The sequence below is a fragment of the Sorex fumeus genome, unplaced genomic scaffold, assembly GCF_029834395.1.
Source record: "Sorex fumeus unplaced genomic scaffold, SorFum_2.1 ptg000086l, whole genome shotgun sequence".
NCBI classification, from domain to species: domain Eukaryota; kingdom Metazoa; phylum Chordata; class Mammalia; order Eulipotyphla; family Soricidae; genus Sorex; species Sorex fumeus.
In genome coordinates, this window is record NW_026606143.1 from 27,722,331 (window position 1) to 27,746,429 (window position 24,099).

At 42.0% G+C, this 24,099-nt stretch overlaps 1 protein-coding gene across 3 annotated transcripts in view; it reads left to right on the forward strand.

Moving 5' to 3' along the window:
• Positions 1 to 24,099, forward strand: part of APOO (apolipoprotein O) — a 70,778-nt gene that overhangs the window by 246 nt on the left and 46,433 nt on the right. The window lies entirely within an intron of this gene.

Sequence of the window (24,099 nt, forward strand, 5' to 3'; positions counted from 1 at the left end):
GGAGTCCTCCCCGCGCTCTCGTGGGCCTCTCCGGGGACCAGGCCCGGCTCGCTGCGAGGCCTTTCCCCCCTCCGGGCTGGCTGTGTCCCTACTTTGAAGTTCATTCACCGGGGCCGCTTCCGGGTGGAGGCGTGACCGGGGTGGGGGGGGTGGTGAGTGGTGGGTGGACCTTGCGGCTGGCCTCCTCGGGAATAAAGCCTGGGAAAGGTCGAGCGACTCCCGCAAACTGCCCGCCGCTACCACCACCCCTCCCCCCCCCCCCACCTGCGGGAACCCCATCGGGTTCAGGCGGAGGGCGAGGCCAGCTCGGAGGGGGGGCGGTGGGTGCTGTGGGGTTCGACTTTGGTTGCCGGGCAGAGTCAGGTTTCCAAACCTACCGCGTGGATGATGGAGGGTCACCTTCCGAGACGCAGGGCGCGGGGCCGGCCGCAGTGGAGGGCTGCGAGGGCAGGGGTGCCCCCTGCCGCAGGGAGCATCATTCGGTATCGGCGAGGTAGCCCCCCTTTCTGTTGGGGGAGTTGGTGTCTCAGAAAAAAAAAGCCGCTTGGAAAGACTTTCGAAAGTCTTCTTTTTGACGCGAGTCCCTTCTGCTACATCAGACTAGCCAATTCGATTGTCCAGCAGCCAACCGAAAAGTAGTGGACTTAAGTCGAGTGGGTTTAGTGACTGGAGCTAGTAGTACCTGAGAGTACATTGAGTTTCGTTGAGCTCCTGCGAGGTGCTGTGGGCACAATCGCATAGACTGGAACGGGGATTCTGCGTCCCAGCGCTGAAATTATCCCTGCTTGATTGTGTGACCTTGGGCAAGTCACTTCTCTGCCTTGTGCCTTTGGCTGAAATGGAAGTAGCATCTACTTCATAGGACCATTACAGGGAATAACCACGCGTGTTTGAAGTGCCTGGACTAGGCAAACGAAGTGCCGCCTAATGGTTTTGCTTTTGTTTTTTAGCAGCTCAGAGTTTTGTCAGTAGGATATGTCCCACAAACAACTTGCATTCACTTGATAGATTTGTGTCCACCCTATTACATCCTAGCGGCTCAGCTCACTTTTAGGGTTGTCACTCAGAAGACATGCTTGGATTCGTGTGTGAGTCTCAGCAGTGTGCTGGGGTAGTGAGAAGAACAGCATCTACTCCATCTAAACCCAGCAGTTCTAACCCCTGTGGTCCGCAGCCACTCAAAGGGTTTCTGGGTAGAATTCAGGGGTTTTCCGAACGGAGGGAGAAAAATTTTTTTCACTAGTTACCAATGGAAATTTGCCTTGTTTTAAACAGAGGTATCTGTTACAGTTATCAGTTGCTGAATAATGAGCTACAACAAAACCAGTGCCATAAAACTATAATAACTTCTTATTTCTCACCTCTTTCGGGTCAGTTTGTGGGCATGTTTCAGCAGCTGAATTTGGCTAGTGGCTGAATTAAAAGATGACTCTCGGAGGCTGGGTGCCCCTCAATTTGCCTGGCTTTGGGTTCTCCATTTGACTACTGGATTCCAAGAGTGCTGCACTACCAATGTAAAACACCGTTTGCAAGCACATTTGCTGATGTCAGTATGATGTGACCCTGCACGATGAGCAGGGATATGATAGCAGTGTTGTTAATTTGGGGGGAACATTAGTGGGTTTTTATAGCAACAAACCACAGTAGTAGTAGTAGTAGTAGTAGTAGTAGCAGTACTTGTCACCAATAGAAGTCACAGAACCACTAGTAGGTCACAGACATTTTCTTTTTCTTTTTAATTGAATCACCCTGAGATAGTCACAAAGTTGTTAATGATTAGGTTTCGGTCATACAACTTCTAGCACCTGTCCCTTCACCAGTGTACACAGACATTTTCATAGCACTTTACTATTGTGCATCTCAAAGTATCATTGTTGGGATGGGAGGATAGCTCACGTGGTAGAACACATGCATGTATGAGACTCTGAGTTTGAGCCCCAGCACCACATACCCCCCCACACAAGCACTGATGCATGTAGTTCTGCTGACCACCCAGCATTGCCAGGTCCACACCACCAGGGCTAAGCTTCACTGACCTCACACTAGGAGTGGCTCCTATAAAAATATAGTTATTTTCATCAACACTTCAAAGTTACAGTAGTTATATCTTCTTTGGGGGGGAGGTTGGTTTTGGGGCCACACCTGGCAGTGGTCAGGGGTGACTCTTGGCTCTGCACTCGGGAATTACTCCTGGCAATGCTTGGGGGACCATATGGGATGGGTGATGCAACCTGGGTAGGCTGCAGGCAAGGCAAGTGTCTCACCCACTGTAGTTTAAGTCAGGCCTCTGTATCTTCTTAATGAGTTAATAAGGAAGCACATGTCACCATCTTGTATCTGGCGTTTTAACAACATTCCTATGCAGTAATATAATTGGTATTTTATGCAGTTAGACTCTGTTTTAAGAAGGGGGGTTGCCCATAGGACACAAAAGGGTCAGGAATCCCTGGAACTTCAGAGGACACCTCAGAGAAGAGACATGTAAGTTCAGTTTTGAAGTACAAGTAGAAGTTCTTCAGGTGGGTTAGCTGGGGACCATCTATAGAAGTCCTGCTTTGGGGCAGTGTCAGTAGTGCAGTTCCGTGTTAAGGGAAAGAGTCCTGAAATTATTCAAATGCGTAGTTTAAGGGGCCAGGGGTTGGCACACTGGTGGAGCTGCCTGTCCTGTTTGAGGCCCTGGCTCCGTCCCTTGGCATTGCATAAAACAGACATAGTTTGAATAGGAAAGATCAAAAGAAACCATGGAGAAGATAAAATATGTTGGTAGGAGGCAGGGGAAGAGGTGGCCAGAGATGTTAGAGAAACGACCTTGGTTTGGACTCACACTTGGAGGTGCTCAAGGGTTTGCTCCTGGTGGTACTTGGGAATCAACCCTGGCTTTTTTTTAAGCTTTTTTATTTTTTCCAGTAGTATAACATTTATTTCATCATTTCAGTCAAATTACTTTTTTTTTGTATAAAAGACATACTTCGCATGCACTCAGTACTCAGTTCATTGATCTTGCTCTCCCGGCCCCAAAAGGCAACTTTCTTTAGGTATATTTTGGGAGTACACAAAAGTGATATTTAGAGAAACAAGGGAGGAAAATTTCCTGGTGTTCATTGTATGTTAGGATGCTTTCAGCCAGGAAAACCTAAGTGCTTAAGGAAAATTATCTCACAAAGTCCAGAGGAAGGATGGACTCTAGTGAGCCAAAAATGTAATCAGGATGTGTCTCTTGGCTCTACACACTAAGACTGATTTTTGTGGTTGCACGGGGACTACCAGTGACACCTGCTTTCCCATTCACTAAAATGAGAAGATGAAGACAAAACTCTCACACTTGGATTATAGTCAACTATACTTCAGTCTGATTGGACCAAATTAGATCAGTTTGATCTGATTGGCTTAGGTTGAACAGGATCAGCTTGAGATGGGATTACTTAGGAGAGAAATGAACACAGGGAGGGAATGGCTAGCAATATTCATTACAGAAAGATGAGTTAGATGAGTTGGAGAGGTGTTCCTTTGGGCAACTGGGAAAGCTTTCACTTTTATACTTGTAAGTTTCTGCTGGAAGTGAAAACTAAATAAATGTGGGATGGTGTCATGAATAAATGGACAAACAATGTTTGATATACTTGACTGTCAAGGAGCGAGACTGATAACTAGAGAGATATGATGGGTCACAATTTTAGTTTCGTCTTTCCTGTAGTCAAGATTTTGTTTTGTGGCATAGGAATGTAGAGCAGTTAGCAGCTTTTGAAACATTCTTTAACTTTTTTCACAGTTCCTGGGGGAGACCCCAGGGCCACACACATGCAAGACAAGTGCCCCTGTCCAAGAGTCCCTCACCTTTATTAAAAAAATTGGTAGAGGGGAGGTATTGGGCCACCCCTGGCTTTGTGCTCAGGAGTGACCCTTGACAGTGCTCCAAGGACCTTATGCAGTGCCTGGGATGTAACTGGGTCATCCACATGAAAGCACCTTACCTCTTGTACTATCTTTCTGCGCAGGTCCTCAGCTTTAAAAGAAGATTTCTTCCTGTGAGATAGGAAGAGGAAAGGGGGTGGAATGATTCCAGCCAATGATTTTTGTAAACCCAGTTGTTCATTGTATCTTTCAATGGTGTTATTTATATACTGAAATAATTCATACTATAAATCTTTCCTTTTCTCCTTTATGTTATCATCAAATCAGTATACTGATCTCTTTTTGTCCTGTTTTTGGCGAATAATTTTTATTGAGATACAGTTTACAATACTATTGAAGTCATTGTTTTCAATTTGAGGAGCTACCACACCATTTTTTGTTTAATGTTTATAGGCGAATGATGAATTTTTATCTCGAGATATGCAAAAGTGTTTGGCTTAAAATGGCAGTATTAGGTCTGGTAGTGGTGCTTCTCAAATTTTAAATATGGCTCTTGTGAAAATGCACATTCTGATTCAGTAATTCAGGGGTGGAACCTCATAGGCACTATTTCCTAACAAGCTCCTGGTACACAGAGATACTGCTGGGTCCTCGTTATACTTAGGATAGCAAGAACGGAGGCAAACGGAGCTAAATAATTTCTTGTATTTTCGAAGTGAGTGATTTTATGTGCATAGTGGGAATTGGAAGAAGCTCTCACTAAGGGACTCAGATATAGAGAGGAGAGCTGTGAGGGCTTTGCTGAGAGTCGCTGCACCTTAGTGGCCATGCCCAGGTGTATGATTAAGCCCGGGAGTGTGGACCGAGCAAACAGGTAGGATTAATCTGGGTCTGAGCATTATCAGCTGGGGTCAACTAGGAGTTGAGGGCAAAGGTGTTGATAGTATAGGCGTTAGTGGGCAAAGTACAGTTTGTGTGACTAGTTATGTTCTTAGGAATACATTTAAACGAATAGTTTTGATTTAGCTATTAGGCTTTGATCAGTAGGGGGCACTGGTGGATTAAAAACACGTTTGAAAAGCTGTCCTATATCTGCATTCTGTTGCAGCATGCAGTGTTGTTTTGCCTTTCTTGCTACCCGCCCCCCCCTTTTTTAGGGGCACACCCAGCGGTGCACAAGGACTTCTCCCTGCTCTGGGCTCAGGGGTTGCTACCGGTGGTGCAGGGGTGGGGGGTGGGGACTACACGACTGAACCCGACACTGCATGCAAAGCCTGTTCTCAGCCCTTTGTGCTGTCTCTCTGGCCTGCCAAGCAGCCTTTTCATATGCTGCTGCAGGAGCTTGAATGTTGAGTACTACAAATCCAAGCTCACAGATTCACATTTTTAGATGTCAGTCATCGTACAGATTTATTGTTTTCCAGATAGATTTGTTGTGTCCTGGCAGGTAGGAATGAAAAGATCTACTTCTTACTGCAGAAAGAACCCCTAGCGTTGGCCACAGATCAAAATATTCAAGAGGCAGATTCCAGAATCCTGCCCATGTATCAGATTTCGTTCTGGGACTACCAGGGCCATACCCGAAGCTGCTGGGATGTGAGCACATGTGGTGCCGCAGAGGAACCCAGATACTGCAAGGCATTTGCTCTACTGCTTGAGCCCTAGCCCTAGCCCCAGATTTAGTTTTTTTTTTAAGGGGTCAGTTTTGGATCACGCTCTGTGGTACTCAGGGGTTACTCCAAGTTCTGGGCTAAGTGATGGTTTTCCGGGGTGCCTAGGGGATCGAACCTGGGTCACCCACATGCAAAGCATGTGCTCAGCCCTGAAAATTATCTCTCTGGTCCAGATTTAGTATCTTTGTTGGCTTGTGTTTTGATTTTAGGTCATACCTGGTGGCACTTGGGGGTCACTCTCAGCAGTGCTTGTGCCAGATATAACTGGGATCTGCCACATGTGTGGCAAGCACCTTTACCTTGGTACTATGTGCCCCTAGATTTAATTAAAATTTTTGTTGTAGTGAAGTTAATGTGTTTATAGTAGTGTTAACTTTTACGATCTTAATGTACAGTTACCGCACCCCATTAACACCACCAAAATCCCCAATACTTTTCGTCAATGTCATTACATTACTTCTAGTTCACCTCTTTATTTCTTCATGCCCTTCCACCCCTGCAACTTCCCCTGTTTGCCAATCTCAGTTTTGTAATCCAAGGCCAAGGATTTGTCCTCGTTCATTACGGTCTATGACCTTGTTTTGTTTCTATAGATACCTCAGATGAGACATCCGTTTTTTGTCTTAACCTGACTTATCTCACCTAATGTGTTTCATTCCAGTTCATCTAAGTTGCACCAGACTGCAAATTTTCTCTTTTCTTGTTGCATAGGATTGTACTGTGCATACAAACCACAGCATGAGTTTTCAGTTCACCAGACTGAGATTTTTAGTGAGGTCTAAGAATCTCTAGTTGTTTTTATCAAAACACCGTGATTTTTCAGGTTGTTCGTAATGCAGCTGTTTTTTGGCATTCAATGTTCCAACATCAACCCTACCACCAGTGTTACTTTTCCTCCACCGATGTACCCAGTTTCTCACCCAACCCCAAGTCTGAAGGTACAAACAAATTTACTTCGTAGTACTTGTTACAACACAAAGGCAAGTAGAGTTATAAAAAAAATCAGTAAAAGCCAATTTGTAATAATTGTTATATCCCATAGTGGTATTAGTAAAGTCATTTTCTGAGGATCTACTGTGTTGGTTGATGCTAGTTGAGCCTTCTGTGTTACTGTTTTTGCTCATTGAACGTGGTGAGCTTCTGTGGAACTTTCCCATCAGATTTGTTGTGATCCTACTGGCTGATAGTACTCTGAAATTTGGATGTATCACATGGCCGCTTGGTCCAGGATTTATGGAGATGGAGCAATTTTGTGGTTTTGTGTCTTGATGAGGTTCAGTTGTGGAGCTGGGCCATTTCTTTTTTTTTTAATTTTTTTTAATTGAATCACTGTGAGATAGACTCTTAAAAAGCTGTTCATGATTGGGATTAGGTTTCAGTCATACAGTGTTCCAACACCCATCCCTCCACCAGTGTACATTTCCCAGCACCAGTGTCCCCAGGTTCCCTCCCATCACCCCTCCCCCACCTTACCCCAGGCTGCTTCTATGGCAGGAACTTCTCTTCCTCCCCTCTTTTGGGCATTGTAGTTTGCAATACAGATACTGAAAGGTTGTTGTGTGTATCCCTTTTTTTGTTTGTTTTGTTTTTTTGCTTTTTGGGTCACATCTGGAGATGCACAGGGGTTACTACTGGCTCTGCACTCAGGAATTACTCCTGGTGATGCTCAGGGACGCTGAGCTCAGGTGATGATGCTCAGGTGATGATATGGGACGCTGGAAATCGAACCTGGGTCGGCCGCATGGAAGGCAAATGCCCTCCCTGCTGTGCTATTGCTCCAGCCCCCATGTATATCCCTTTACCTACTTTTAACACTCAGTTCTTGTCCAGAGCGATCATTTCCAACTCTTACTGTCATACTGATCCCTTCTCTGTCTTACCTACCTTCCTCCCAGAACCTCTAATTTTGGGGTAAAAAACCCTTTCCCTTTTCCTGCCCTCAGGTGGCTGCAAAATTTCTCTTTAAGTGTTAAAAGGAAAGATATAAATGTCTACTTCTTTGTAGTGGGGTAAATATTGTGAAGTAAAAGAGGGAATATAGAGCACTGATTCCCAGCCCTGACTGCACATGAGAATGAATTCCTAGGGCGCTTTCATACATCTCCATATTCAGGCTCAGCAGTACCATTAGAATTTCTATATATCCCACATGTGAGAGATTTTTCTCAGTCTGTTCCTCTTCCTCTGGCTGATTTCACTCAACCCGACACTCTCCGGATCCATCCAGATTGCCGCAAATTGATGCCTTTATCTTTGTTTAAGGCTGTGTAGTATCTCTTTGTGCACATGTACCATAATTTCTTCATCTGGTCATCTGTTGGTGGGCATTTGGGTTGTTTTCGTATTTTGGCTATTGCATATGATGCTGCAATGGACCCTTGGGGTATATTCCCAGGAATGGAGTTGCTGGCTCATATAGAAGCTCAATTCCTAGTGTTTTGAGGAATGTCCATATTATCTTTTAAAAAGGCTGGACCAGTTGACATTCCCACCAGCAGTGAATGAGGGTCCTTTCCCCCCCACATCCTCACCAGCACTGGAGGCTGTTATTTTTGATGAGTGCCAGTCTCTGGTGTGAGGTGGTATCTTACTTGCGTTTCCATGATTATTAGTGACATAGAGCATTTTTTTCATAGGCTTTTGGCCATTTGTATTTCTTCTTTGAAGAAGTTCCTGTTGATCTCTTCTGTGAAATTTTTTTATAGGGTTAGACTTTTTTCCTTGTAGAGCTCTACCAGTGCTTTGTGTATCTTGGATACTAACCCTTTGTCGGATGAATGGAGGGCAAACAATTACTCCCGGTCTTTATATTCTGGTCATTTCCTAAGTTTAATGTGGTCCCACTTGTTTATTTCTACTTCTACTTGCTTGGTCAGTGGCATTTCATCCTTAAAGATGCCTCTAATTTTAATGTCTTGGAGAGTTCTGCCTATATTTTCCTCTATATACCGTATGGATTGAGGTTTGATAACTAGGTCTTCAATCCATTTTGATTTGACTTTTTTTCAAGGCGTTAGAGGTCTGAGTTCGATTTTTTTTTGTTTTTGCATGTGGCCAGCCAGTTTTCCCAACATCAAATGCCCAATGGCAATAGGAACTAATTGCAGAACTGTTCTTCAGTAGAAAGCTTGGCACTGGGGCCAGGGGTAAGGGAGATAAGTTAGGGAAGGGAATATTAGGACAGTGAGGTAGGGGAAAAGTGCCCGCCCCAGAGGCAGACTGAGGGGTGGAAGGAAAACTGGGGACAGAGGTGGAGGGTAGTGGGTACTGGTGAAGGGATTGGTATTGGAATAATATATGCCTGAAACTCAATTATAAATATCTTTGTAACTTTGTAATTCACAGTGATTGAATCAGGTACACAAACGCGTGCGCGCGCATACACACACACACACACACACACACACGAAAAAGGAAAAGAATCTCTAGGCCTGGGCTCTATCTAGGCATCTAGTATTTATTTTTTACTTAATTTTTTTGTTTTGTTTTTGGGCTACATCTTGCAGTTCTCATGGCTTACTGGGCTTACTGCTGGATCACTCCTGGGATCACTCCTGGTAGGTTTGAGGAACCATGTGAGGTCTCGTGGGTCTAACCTGGGTCGGCCCCATTCAAGGCAAATGCCCTACCCATAGTACTATCGCTCCAGCCCCCAACCCAGGCATCTAGTATTTAGAGCAGCGTTGTTCAGCCTTTTTAAATATGTAGATCTCCACCTTTCTTGCAGACTGGTCCATGGTTAGTTAAAAACTACTGCAGTAAACAGTGGTTTTCAGCCTTTCTGTATCTGTGTAAGGCCACTGATTTAGAACTTGGAGCCAATTTTGAGAGTGATTTAGTGGAGTGGTACCAGCAGGGGGCATCAGGAGACTTTATAAAGAACTTGCTTGGTCTGACCTTGAAAGCCGTGCCAGCTGGTTGAAGGACTTTCCAAGCCTAGAGGAGAAACACCTGCAGGGCCCCAGATGTGAAGAGCATTCAGTGCAACCTCGGGGCTTCACCAGGTTACCTGGGGTAAGAATTAATGGTTTCCATCGCTCTATCCTCCTCTTCAAAACAAGTGGAATACTAGGGATTAATTAAAGGAACTCAGACCCAAGCTTAGCACAGTGCTTAGTACAAAATTGTGTACTTGCTCTCCTTGGTGGTGATTGACAGTAACTTTATACATCCATACTATAAATATTAACACTCATGTAAACATGTTACCTAAACTATCATAAAATGAATTAAAAAATAAAGTGCTGACGGGGCGGGGAGAAGCTGTGGTGTCAGGCCCGGGTAAGGGCAGTGAGCAGCGGCGGGGTAAAATAAAAATAAGAAATAGAGTGCTCATACACCAGGAGAATTACTCCATAACTTAGAGGCCAGCTGGGTATTCTAGGGGAAAGGACAATTCAGATAGAAAGGGGAACACCAAGTGGAGGGTGTTTGGAAGATCCTCCCAGGAGGGGAGATGCAGGTTGAAAGTAGACTGGACTGAACATGTTCGCCACTCAATGCCTCTTTGGCTGATCACAGCGCCCAGGAGGAGAGAGAGAACAGGGGGGAATGCCCTGCCACAGTGGCAGGGGGGGATGGGGGGATGGGAGGATGGGGGGGGAGGGATATTATCCTGGTGGTGGAAAATGGGCACTGGTGGAGGGATGGGTATTTGATCGTGGTATGACCGAGATCCAAGCACAAAAATTTGTAAATCTACAACTGTACCTCATGGTGTCTCACTAATAAAAATTTTTTTAAGAAAAAGAAAAAAAAAAAGAAATAGAGTGCTCATGCCAAAAAGAAAGAACAAAGTGTGTACTCTAAAAATATGAACTGTGGCTCAGCAGCTGATCACTTACTTTGCATGTGTGAGACCCCGAATGCCACAAAATGAGCCGTTGTCATGCTTGTGTGGCATCCTGTCAGAGGCTACTACCACAGTGTTTGGCGGTGCAGTCTTGGGGCTCTCCAAAAGTATTTAATTCAAAATTTGCCAGTCAGTCAGATGTAGCCAAGGAGGGACGAAGAAAATTGAAGGATACTGCCCAGGCTTTTGGCGGCAAGATAAGGGGCTCTTAGAACATTACTGAGATGGGAAAGTGGAAGAAGACTCAGTTTGTTTATTGTGTGGGGAGGGGGAATCATTTGGTTGTTGAGCTGAGAAAGGGGATGGTCATTTGATTTTTGAGCCGGCTGGACTTGCAGAATCTGTGGATAATCTGATGTTAATCAGGTGATTTAGAACCAGTGTGAAGTTTTCTCTGGCTTGATCCGGACTGGGGTTGGGGAAGGGTGGTAGTTAGGAGGTCTCGTGAAAACAGACTTGGGTGGGTTCCTTTTGGAAGGACAGGGATTGATTTGTTCCTAAAGCCCACCTCTCAGAAGCACCTAAATTCATTGTGTAGGTGGCTGTGGGTATTATCACATATTCTTTTGGCTATTTGTCCTGACACACAGCCCTTATTGCTGTTTTTTTAAAGTTTAACATTTTTTCCTTTATTTAAACACTGTGGTTTGCAAAAGCTGTTCATAATACAGTTGTTGCAGGCATTCAGCATTCCAAGACCAAACCCACCACCAGAGTTTCCTTGTCCCTAACATTGTCACCATTTTCATAATCATCATTTGTTTGTTACAAATACATGACTAAAGGAATTATTAAAAAATATTTCAGTTATATAAAATTTGTGAACATTGTTATATCTCACCATCGGGTCATTAAGACCTCATTGGAGGTTTTGCTAAGCTGTTCTTTGCTAAGTTAAGCCTTTTGTGTTGTTGAATGTAGTTTGCTTCTCTGTTCTTTTCCCATCTAATCTGGATGTCAATAGTGTAGAATTTGGAGATGTCACTCCAGAAACTCCAGGGTATGTAACATGTACATTTAGGTGGCGACGGCTGTGGGTGTGGCTGCCAGGGCTTCCGGAAGTAGTGCTGTTGTGAGAGGCTGCCCGCCCCCACTCCAAGAAGACCACAGAGTTCTCAGCCTGAAACCCCAGTGTGCCAGGAAATTCTGGCAGTTTGGTATCTCTGCAGAGATTAGTCGGGAAGCACTGGAGTTAGGCCCTTAATGTGGCGACAGCTGTGGGGTTTGGGTGTGGCTTTGGTAGGGTGGATTCAGCCTGTCCCCCTCCCAAGGGTGCCCCAGAGTTTTCAACTGGGTGATTGGTGCACCCATGAATTTTTGTGGCTTGGCATATATCTCTTCCGAGATTTAATCATGAGTCTCAAGCTGGGCTGATGGCTGAGCTTAATGGTGGAGCTTGTGGGATGTGGGTCTGAAATTAATTTTTTATCACGAATAGTATGTTACTAATAATACAGATGGGAAAATTGCTTTGCTAAATGGAAAATTATTTGTAAATTGGAAAAGTACTGCAAGTTGATTTTACTTGCATATTATTTTAAGCACCATCTATTTGAAAAATAATAAATATTTCCCTCTTAACCAATGTAAGCTTCTCTGAGGGCATTCTCCTTGATGAATTGTCATGAGCATTTTTTGTTTGGGGGCCACACCTGGCAATTCTTAGGGGTTATTTTTGGCTCTTCACTCAGGGATCTCTCCTGGCCATACTCAAGGGATACCTGGTTTGAACCTGGGTCAGCTGCGTGCAAGGCTAGCGCGCTACTGGCAGTCCTATCTCTCTAGCCCCGTAGTGAATACATTTTCACCTGGATAAATCCAGTGAGGTGTAGCTCTGATTTGGTTTCCCTGCTCTTCATCAGAGGAGAACATTGCCCTCTACTGCTGGCCCAGTCATGAAGATAGGCTTAGTTTCTAATCGTAGTGTTCCTGGTTTCTGCTGGGCAGCTTTCAAGAGGGCTCTTAACCTAAGTCACCCTCTGACTGACCTGTGGGGATAGGAACGTTCCCCTCCGATTGCGTGGGATTGTTGGGAGGTTCCAATGGCACAGCATGAGAGAATAGTAAACCGCAAAGCGTGGCGTGACTCTCAGGCATTTTCAGTCCTTTTGACTTCACATCCGCCCACTGAAGTGACCTAAAGTTGCAGGTCAGCAGTGTGAATGTCGGACTGTTGAAAGTCACTGGCGCATGCCTGGCCAGGGGTGTCTCGGGAGTGGAGCACCTGGTTGGCAAGTATGAGGCCGTTTCCGTGCCACAGCAAAGAGGCCAACCCCCTGTCTTCGCGGAAACAACAAAGGGAAGGGAAGAGGGAAAATAAGAAAAATAATCGATTCAAACTTGAGTAGATTCACATTGGTTGATCTGGAAGTGAATTCTGCTTTGGATGCCAATACTCTTCCACCTGTTTCTAAGATAGAAATTGTATCTGAGGGACTGGAGTGATAGTTCAGTGGGTAGGACATTTGCCTGATATGCGGCCCACTAGGGTCTGATCCCCGGCATCCCATGTGGTCCCCTGAGCCCTGCCAGGATTGATCCTTGAGTGCAGAGCCAGAAATAACCCCTGAGCACAGCTGGCTGTGGCAACCCCCCCAAATAAAACAACATCCCCCAAAAACGGAAAAGAAAGAGAGGAGAGTTTTAGCTAACACTAGGAGACAGAAGAAGTAGATGAATTATGTCTTAAAAGAGGAGAGCAGAGAGCTAGAGGGACAGCTCAATGGGTGGAGAAGAAGCTTTGCACGCAGGAGGTCTGGGTTTGATCCCCGGCACCACAGGGTCCCCTGAGCACATCCACAAGCAACCTGCAAGCACCACTGAGTGTGGGCTCCCCTGCCAGCCCAAAAAAGAATTGGGAGCAGAGGCAAAATGGAAGACAAAATTAGATCATGCTTTAGACACTTTCGATTAGTTTATCACCACACGGCGACTGTGCATATTTATAGACTTTTATGATATGAAGGTTTAATTTGTAATCTATATGTTTACCACACCCATGTCCTTTCTAGGCTAGGCTGGAAATTCTTAGAGGTTGAGAAATGAACTTTAATAGGTTTTTAATAGTACATCTAACGTATCACATACAAGTAATTTGTATGTATATTTAATTTGGGGGGAGGGCTGGAGTGATAGCACAGCAGTGGGACATTTGCCTTGTGCGCAGCCAGCTCGGCCGAGCTGGGTTCGATTCCTCCACCCCTCTCGGAGAGCCTGGCAAGTTACCAAGAGTATCTCGCCCGCACGGCAATGCCAAATACAGTAATAACAAGTCTCAAAATGGAGATGTTACTGGACCTGCTTGAGCAAATCGATGAACAATGCAAGGACAGTGTTTGTTTGCTTTTTATTTTTATTTCATTTTTTATTTTATTTTGCCTTTTTTGGGGGTAATACCCACTGCTACTAAGGACTTGGGTTGGAGCGATAGCACAGTGGGTAGGGCTTTTGCCTTACACGCAGCCAACCTGGGTTTTATTCCTCCATCCCTCTTGGAGAGCCCGGCAAGCTACTGAGAGTATCCCTCCTGCACGTCAGAGCCTGGCAAGCTCCCTGTGATATATTTGATATGCCAAAAATAGTAACAACAAGTCTCACTATGGAGATGTTACTGGTGCTCGCCCGAGCAAATTGATGAAAATGGGAGGACAGTGCCACAGTGCTACTCAGGACTTATTCCTGGCTTTGTGCTCAGGGATCACTCCTGGTGGGGCTCAGGTGACCATATGCAGTACCGGGATTCAATCCTGGTCAGCCGGATGCAAGGCAAAGGTATGTACCCACTGTACAATATTCCTCTGACCCAATTCTGTATTTCATGACAGAAAAGTGCCCAAGTATTTTTTAAATTAAGTAATTAAAAGAGTTTGTATCACTTGTTTGTCTTCACTGTCACTGTCCTCCCATTGTTCATCAATTTGTTCAAGTGGGCCCAGTAACATTGTGAGACTTGTTACTGTGTTTGGCATATCGAATACGTCATGGGGAGCTTGCCAGGCTTTGCCATGTGGGTGAGATACTCTCGGTAGCTTGCTGGGCCCTCTGAGAGGGGCAGAGGAATCCAACTCGGGTTGGCCCAGTTGGCCGCTGTGCTATTGCTCCAGCCCTTGATTGTCTTCAATAATGCTTAAATGGAATTCAGTGGGTAGTGTATACAACATGAAGTTTTATGTAGATATTTTTAGGAGGGTGGAATCTAAAGATAATCTAAAGATATGGTTCAGAATTTGCAAGTTACTTTTTTTCTATTGTTGCTGAGTTTTCCCTAAGTTTTGCATGACTTCATGCTAGTTTTATTAGAAATCACAACAGTGCTAACTTCTTAACATAATTAAGTTTTAGACTTGTGTTCATTGTATGCTAAAAGCTTTTGGGGGTAAGAGTTTAGAGCAAGGATTATAGTTTTCAATATACTGTAAGCGTTTTAACTTTGAATATTAAATCGTATTTTCATGAGTATAGTATATAACATACACTTTTACATAATATAGTAATACTGTATATAACACAGTATATATAATGTGTAGTATATTATATAATGTGTGATACAGTACATATGATGTCTGAAATACAGCATATTTGTAATATAAATGATATATAGCACGGTTGTATTTTGAACGAGTATTGTTTTAAATGCATTTTGGATATAGTCACCCTTTGTCTTCCTAGTTTTCTCTGACTCTCTGAAGCACTGAGGTGTGTTTTATTCAAAACCACACTGACCTGACTTAAGACCTTCTCTGCTTGGGTGAGGAGTCCTCAGAGCTAAAGATAAATTCACAAGTATGTATTTGTTGTTTTAGTTGGGGATACCTTGTGGTTTCTCTTTTCAGATGTGTTTATTCGTTCCTGCGATCAGTCTTTTAAAATAGGATCTGTAAAACTTAAGAAAGGCTCATTTTCCTGTTTATCCCATCCCAAAGAGTTCTATGTGAAGGAGCAGCCTATTTTCCTTGGTGCTGTCTGATTTTTTTTCTCAAGTAGAGGTGCTGATTCATGTGTGTCTTATGTCATGGGTTGAACTGGTGACTGACCCAGAAGTGATAGGAAGACTTAAGTTTCCTAATTCATCCATTGATAGCATACCTCACTTAGCAAATATTCACTCAGCTTGTTCATGGAGTCACATAATTTGGGAGCTCTGGTGAAGTTGCTATGTATGGTCCAAATATTGACTTTTCCTATTGCTTGTGTTTCGTTGCTTATTTTTACCGAGATTTTCATTACAAAGTCAGATTATCATCAGCTGAGTTGAACCTTGCACATTTTTCCCCCTCAGAGAACTCTGCAGATTTTTTTCTGTAAAGAATAGGAAACATGTGAATAAGTGAGATGAGGTTGAAGGCCTTTGTGGTCAGTGAGTTTCGCCTTTGCTGTGTACACAGTGTGTTCTGGTAGGAAATGAAACCTGAATTGACTTTAACAGAATAGCTCTTCGTCTTAGAAGATGGAGGTTTTGCAGCTTTGAAAATGTAATAGCATCTGAAAGGAAGTCGAGCTAAATATTCCCCTGTGATTTCTCCTTCGTTCTACTTTTACTTAACTCCCCCAAAATTCTGCCATTCTGCAGGGAAAAAAAACAAAAGTCATAGGTGTGTACAAACACATTCCTCCCTTCCTTTTGCATGTTCCCTCTCTCTGTCTGTCTCTGTCTGTCTCTCTCACCCTCACATTTTAGGTAAGCAGCTGTAAATTTGTGTCTGGATAAGGAAGTTCAAAATAAGTTTGAAACATGGTAAATTAAACATAATCTCTGTTCCAAGTCTGAAATAAGCTGAACCAGATGACTTAAAACTTGCCTGAAGGAACAATTATCTCACACTTTGGCCCTGAGGTTTCCTTCCTGTTTATGAGACAAGTGTATTTTTTGCATTAATATAAAAAATTAGGAACTATTTTTAAAGAGTAGGAAATAAAACAGCTGCAGATGAAACATTTTCTTTGTTCAGCTGACCTAACTTTGTGGAATCTTTCAAATATAAAGTAGATTTTTTGTACTCTTTTATTGAATCACTATGAGATAGATCCTTATAAAACTGTTCATAATTGGATTTCAGTCGTACAGTGTTCCAACACCCATCCCTCCATCAGTGTACATTTCCCAGCAGCAGTGTCCCCAGGTTCCCTCCCATCACCCCCACCCCCCACCTCCTGCTTGCCTCTATGGCAGGCACTTTTCTTCTTTCTCTCTCTCTCCTCTCTCTGCCCCCTCCCCCCCTCCTTGGGCATTGTGGTCTGCAATATTGTAGATGTTTTTTTCTTTTTTTTTTTTTAATTAGTGAATCACCGTGAGGTACAGTTATAGACTTACAAACTTTCATGTTTACATCTCAGTCATAAAATGATCGAGTACCCATCCCTCCACCAGTGCCCATTTTCCACCACCAGTGATCCCAGTATCACTCCCACCACCCCCACCCCCCCCCACCCCACCCCACCTCTGGCAGGGCATTCCCTTTTGCTCTCTCCTTTTGGGTGTTGTAGTTTGCAATAGAGGCACTAAGTGGCCATTGTGTTTGATCTATAGTCTACATTTGGCACACATAGATTTTTTTTAAAGAAAAGAAAATGTTGAAAACATTTTTTAACTTTTTACCTTATAATTTTAGTTCTAGTTTTTTTTAACTGTGGGTTACACTATTTAAAAGTTTGCTGTAGAATAGATTTATGATATATTGTCAGCAAATGTTTGATTTATATACCTATTTTATGTCTTTACATTCCTAAAGTTGTGTAACAATTTCTCAGGTGAATAGGGGTCACAAGTGGAATAAGCTTAAGATGCCCTGCTTTAGGGGCCGGTGCCACAGTACAGTGGGGAGGGCATTTGCTTTGCATGTAGCTGACCCTGGTTCTGTCCTGGCATCCCCTGTGGTCCCCCATGCACTGCCAGGAGTAATTCCTGAGCATACAGCCAGGGGTAATTACCCCTGAGCATCAACGGATGTGGCCCCAAAACAAAAAAAGGTAAAAAGCCATCCTTTTAGATCACTTTTATGGTAGATGAGGAATAATTTACAAATAACACTTATTCAGGGGCAGAATTACAGACTTGAAATTTTCTCATAAAAAAGTTTTATGTCATAGCCAGAGAGTGCTTTTCTTCTTGTTGGTTAAAGTCTAAAAATATTGCCTTCACAGTCACCTTTCACTATGAAACAGATCAAAATAATGGTTTCTGTTGTTGTTAACGCACTCCCAACTTGATACATCCCAAAGGTGCCCATCAAAGTAGTCTTTTTGAGAGGGCAGATTTAATTTTCCTGTCAGTGTATTTTTTTTCAAACATATTGTCACTGGCCAATATATTTATTCCAAAAACATCATCACTGATCAAAACATGTTGCTTCCCTTCATTCAAAATTATTTTCCTACTTTTAGGGGCAGACTGTTTTTGTTCTTTGTGTCTTACAAAACAAATCAAAATTTGTTGTAAAAATTTCAGGGGCTTGGGGCTGGAGTGATAGCACAGCGGGTAGGGCGTTTGCCTTGCATGCGGCCGACCCGGGTACGATTCCCAGCATCCTATATGGTCCCCCGAGCACCGCCAGGAGTAATTTCTGAGTGCAGAGCCAGGAGGAACCCCTGTGCATCGCCGGGTGTGACCCAAAAAGCAAAAGAAAAAAGATTTCAGGAGCCTGGCATGTGGCTTAAGTAAGTAGAGCATAGGCCTTGCATGTTTGGGGTGGCCCTGGGCTTGACAGCCAGTACCATATAACCTCACGAGCACTGCCTGAGCACTACTAGGTGCAGCTCTGGGACCCCCCTCCACACACACCCCCAAAAAAGCTTCAGAAAATATGGCCAGTACTAAGGACTCACCCTTAGGTAACCACTATTAACATCTCTTTCAAACTCTCTTCTGGGTCTAATTACATACATCCTCTGAATTACATTAAAATAAAAAACCCTTACAAATCCCTCCTACCCACTCTGCCAGTTTCTAATCTGTTCTCCTAATTTTATTTTCAAATATATTGAGACTGATTTTCTTAAATGCCCAACATTTAATATGAAGGCATTTGGAAACAAACCATGCATACCCATTGAGAATAAAATTGGGTAGACCCCCAGTGACATTCAGGGCTTACTCAAGGATCACTCCTAGCAGTGCTCAGGGAAACCTTATGCTGTGCATGTGGGAACCAGGTCAGCCATGTGCAAGAGCAGCACCTTAACCCCTTGTGCTATTTTCCTATACCCAGAGTACTTGTTTTGGGTTAATTTGATATGTTGAAGTTGCAACTTGAGGTGGAAAAAGTTGAGGGCATTTTTCTTTCTTTTTTTTGCAACTTTATTTTTCTTGTATGCTGTCTTTTAATTTTACAAAGCTACTAAACCATTTTTTTAAGTTCCATGGATCCCTTTTTGTGGGGACGGACAGTCCTCCTGGGGACTGGCTGTTCCCAGCTGGATGCCTTGGTACTGAACCCAGGCTTCCCTCATGCAAAGCCTGTGCTTCGGCCCTGTGAGCCATTTCCTCAGCCTGTAGTTCCACGTTGTTTTATTGTGGTTTTTAAAAACTATAGACTTGGCCATATTAAGCATTTTTCTGTAGTAGTTAAGTGATATTAAGTATATTCACATTGAGGTGGAAAAATTTTACAGAATTTTTCACAAAACAAAAACTATTCTCATTAAACAGATCCCAGCTCCCAATAGCCCTCACCCTGCCCAAACCACTATTGTATTTTGTTTATATGAATTTGACTACTTTAGATATCTCTATAAGTAAAACACTATATTTACTTTTGTGACTGGCCTATTTCACTGAAGGACATGCCTGGAGGTTCTGTTCTATTGTATGTATGTGCCACATTTTCTTTATCTATTCGTAAGGGGACACTTGGGTTGCTCCCCCCCTTTTGGCCTTATGAACAGTAATGCTATGAACATGGGTATGCAGATTTATCTGTAAGACCCTGATTTTAATTCTTTTGGATATATCCAAATTCTTTTGCATTACATTCTTTTGGATATGAACCGAGAAGTGAAGTTGTTGGCTCATATGGTGGTGGTTCAATTTGTAATGTTTTGAGGGTCTTCCACACTGTTTTCCTTAGTGGCTTCGCCATTTTACATTCCTACCAAACACATGGCCAGTTTCTCTTACATCCTTACCAATGCTTGTTACTTCCCTTTTAATCCTGGGCATCCTAAGGAGTGTGAAGTAAGGAAACGATCTCTTTTTCATAAAAAGTACACTACTGAAATACCCTTTTCTCCTTATATTCTTGTAAACAAAACCTACAGTTAAGATGATTGTGAAGTTCCCACTAATCTGATAACAGGTTAGAAGAAACTTTCCTTTCACCCAATTCCCAGAGAAAGCTTCTTTTACTAGTTTGGTGTGTTGCCTTTTACATTAGAAAAGATTGCTGTATTGCTGTATAAAATGTAGGCAGTGTATTGAGTGCTCTGGATGGGGGGTAGTCTTTTTTATGTTTGAAAAATTGGGGCTCATTTAGCTTCTTTTCAATTCGATTTATGACTCATTACTAAAGATAGCAGTATATGGCCTGCTTTGAAAAAACTGTTGATTTTATCATTTTGTTTTTCTCTAAATTATTTTGCATACCTTTCTTGTTTTATGGTAGTTAATTTGAACAAAAATAACTTCAAAACTATTGCCAGTTTTCATATTTGAAAAAAATCAAATTTTTACTTATCAGATTGAAAAAATGAAAAATGTTTTGTTTTTAAATGAAAATGCTTTCAGATTGAAATTATTTTAAGAAGGGTTGATTGAAGATCAAAGAACATTGGGGAAAAACCTCATAATTGCACTTCATTTCCTCTAAGTGGGAAAATAATCCAATTTTAAATCACATTTACCTAAAAATGTCTTTAAATCCATTTATTTCCCACAATAGTAGATATAAAAATTAGATACTAAAAGCAAGAAAAAAAACCTTTGAAAGCAGCTGCACATTTTAATGTGCAGGTTATGATAGCTATCTTAGGTAATTACCTAACATTAGATTTTTGGACAACAAATTATATTGAGATTATCATCAAAACCCCATCTGATCTTGATATCATGAGAGTACATCTTAATTGAGAATGTTTTTTTATATTATTAAAGTAGCAGCTGTGGAGTGGTTGCCTATATTTGAACCATATAAAAATCGCACTGATTCATGTGTGTAGCTGAAAAGATCTGTGGAGAGTCTGAAATCATCTCTGCTTCTAAATCTTTGTCTTCTTTTGTTACTGTACCTGGTGACTAGTGATTCTTAACATTGAAGGACTATTGAAGAACTTAACTGAAAATTTTTAAAAAAGAAATGTATAAACGTTCTTGTGAATTTTACCTTTTCTGCAGTTGTTTCCCAGAATTTTTCCAGTGGTATAGTACATTACTTCTTTTTCTGTGTAACTCCTGTCTTTTGTCTGTTACTTCACTTATCACAGGTGGTGTAATTATTTATTTATCTGCTTTATTACGCTGTGGAGGCAGGGATCCATTTTATTGTCTTTGAAGTTCATATTCATTGTTTCATTAAAGAATTGCTTTGATGTTGTCCTTTGTGTGACTTGTACGGTCATTAAATGAGGTAAGTAAACTGAGAAAATCACAGTTTTGGAGACAGAGGATTTATTTTTAGGTCTCAGTTAAAAAACTTGGTGAAGTCCAAGGGGCATTAGACATACAAGCATGAGGCTTATGGAGAGACCAGTGCTGAGAATACTGAGTTGGGCATTAATAGCATAGATGGGAGTTAAATATGTAAACTTCAGTGAAATTACTCAGTGGGACAGAGAACAGATTAAGGACTACTCAGACTCATTAACTTTGAAGAGAAGCCCCGAAGAGTTAACAAGTGCCTACAAAGCCTGTAAAATGAGCTAGAGTCGAATACCGAAAACCGAAGAAGAGAGAGTTTGAGATGATAGACTGGTCATAGACAGGAAGCTTTACCACAGATGGAATAGAGAACTAAAGATGAAATAGTTTAGATAGAATAGGGAACAAAGATGGCAGATGTCTGTTGGAATGTAGAAACTGGGAGACCACCAGTGGCTTTGAGAAGATTGGTTTTTAGGTCCCTTGAGTAGTGGAGACACAGCAAGAGAAATAAAGTAGACAGAGAAAATATTTGGTGTTGAAATTTGACAATTCAGAAAAGTACATGGGTCACATGAGAATTTTTTTCAAACTGAACGTAATAGTGTATTCTCACTCTTCTGACCTTTCTAATCACACCACAGTAAGGGACTATTCCGCTATCTCTCTATGGTCTGTTCATTTATTTTTTGTTTTGGGGCCACACGTGGCTGTGCTCAGGGATCACACCTCCTGGGCTTGGGGAACCATATATGGTGACCATATATGGTCAAATCAGAACCTAATCAGAATATTAATTATAGGCATTCAAGAAGCATTCCTATTTATTTATCTAGAAGAATGATCTAATGGCACTTGTACTTTCCATGGTTGTCAGCATAAGCATAAATTGTTTAGTAATGTGAATGTATGGATGATAAGACATTTTAGGAGAAAATAATCTCAATGAAAATTACTTTGGCCATATTGAATAATATCCCAGATTTCTATTTATTGCTGTTTAAAATACAAGATTTTTATTGTCATGCAGCATCAGTTTTTTAATGAACAGTCGGTGAAGCTGTTTAAAATTCAGTGTTCCGGGCTGGAGTGATAGTACAGCAGGTAGGGTGTTTGCCTTGCACACGGCCAACCCGGGTTCGATTCCCAGCATCCCATATGGTCCCCCGAGCACCGCCAGGAGTAATACCTGAGTGCATGAACCAGGAGTAACCACTGTGCATTGCCAGATGTGACCCAAAAAGCAAAATAAATAAATAAATAAAATAAAATTCAATTTTCCCTAACTTTAATATAAAGAGTGATACCCTGTATACTTCATTTCTTATAGCACCATTATGAAGTTACTATAAATAGCATCTCCATTCAGATAGTCTCCATACCTTGTAAGCTTATATGTTCTCCATATATTGTTCATTATAGTGGTTTTCCATGGGAAAATTCACATGAATTAGTATCACCTAATAGAGGTTATCTTTCAGAGGTATGAGATGGTAAATTAACTTACATGAATTAACATGTGAATTAACATGTTTTCACACACATAGAAGGGTTTTTTTTTAGATTTTTATTAGTGAAACACCAAAGGGTTAAAGGCATAGTATAAAGTGACATGAGTATTGAATTCTATTAATAGAATTTTTTTTACATCCCAATTAGGGAAGCTATAAAATTTTATTTTAAAATTAAATATAGGGGCTGGAGAGATAGTACAGTGAGTAAAGTGCTTGACATGCATGCAGCTGACCGGGGTTTGACCCCGGCATTCCATATAGTACACTGAAAGTCACCAGAGGTGATTTCTGAGCACAGAGCCAGGAGTAAGTCTTGGAGATTGTCAGATGTAGCCCCAAAACCAATCAAAAATAATTATAATGTACCAAATTAATTTTCTTGATCTTTAAAGCCTGCTACTAAGAAATTATCTAAATTTTGAAACCTTGGGTTGTGTTCTATAATATATATTCTAGTTTGGAGTACTAATTAGACTTTTTTCCTTCTGTGTGCTCCTAAAACTATTCTGATTGATACATAGATTTGATTTTAAATTTCCCACTCTTTGATTTTTTTTAAATTTTAAAATACATTTGTCAGTGGAGAGAGATATAGGGTGATAGGGGAGTTAGGATTAGTGGGTATTGGTTGTGTTTTAAGACAAATGATTTTCTTTTTTCCTAAATTAAAATTATTTTGGGGGGACATACCTGGTAGTGCTCAAGGCTTACTTCTGGCGGTGCTCAGGGGACCATATGGGATTCCAGGTATTGAACCTGGGTCAGTCACATGCAAGGCAAACATCCTACCCATTGTACTATGTTTCTTGCCCAAATTAATTATTTTTAAACTAGTCAGTGTTTTATATTGGCAGTGCTATTACACCATAAGATTTTTCTTGAAGACTAGAGAGATCATACAGTGGGTAAGGTGGTTGCCTTGTATGACCTGGGTTCTCTCCCCGACATTGCATAGCATCTCTCAAATCCTGCAAACAGTGATTCCTGAGCACAGAGCCTTGAATAAGCTATGAGCACAGCTGTGTGGGGTCCCCAACTCCCCTGAATGTGAATAGAGCCCATAGCTTTTCCAGTGTGTGGCCAGTCACATATTTTGTTTTCTGCTTAGGTAAATTCTAATTTATTTCCTTAAAACAATGTTTTTATTTTTGTTTTGGGGCCATACCTGGCAGTGCTCAGGACTTACTCCTGACTTTGTGCTCAGGGCACCATATAGGATGCCGGGGATTGAACCTGCATTTGCCATACAGAAGGCAAATGCCGTACCCACTGTATTCCAGCTCCCTAAAACAACTTTTTGAAAGTAATTAATTTGAGTTTTTTATATAAATTTAAGTTGAAGACTCCTCCCCAAAAATCTACCTATGGAATAGAGGTCTTCTGAACTTGACTGATTGTAGGTCTAGATTATTGGACCTCTCTTAGGTTTACTGAGTCAGACAGTCTTGGGAGGGTGTTGGAAACTATGTTTCTAAAAATCTTCCCCAAGTTCCCAACAGACTGATGCTATAAATTAGGGGACTGTAGTGCAAGATCAGGGTTTAAGATGATTGTCGTGCATATGGCCAACCATGGTTTGGTTCCTGGTCCCTGGACTCACATATGGTCCCCTAAGCACTGCCAAGAGTGACCCCCTGTGCA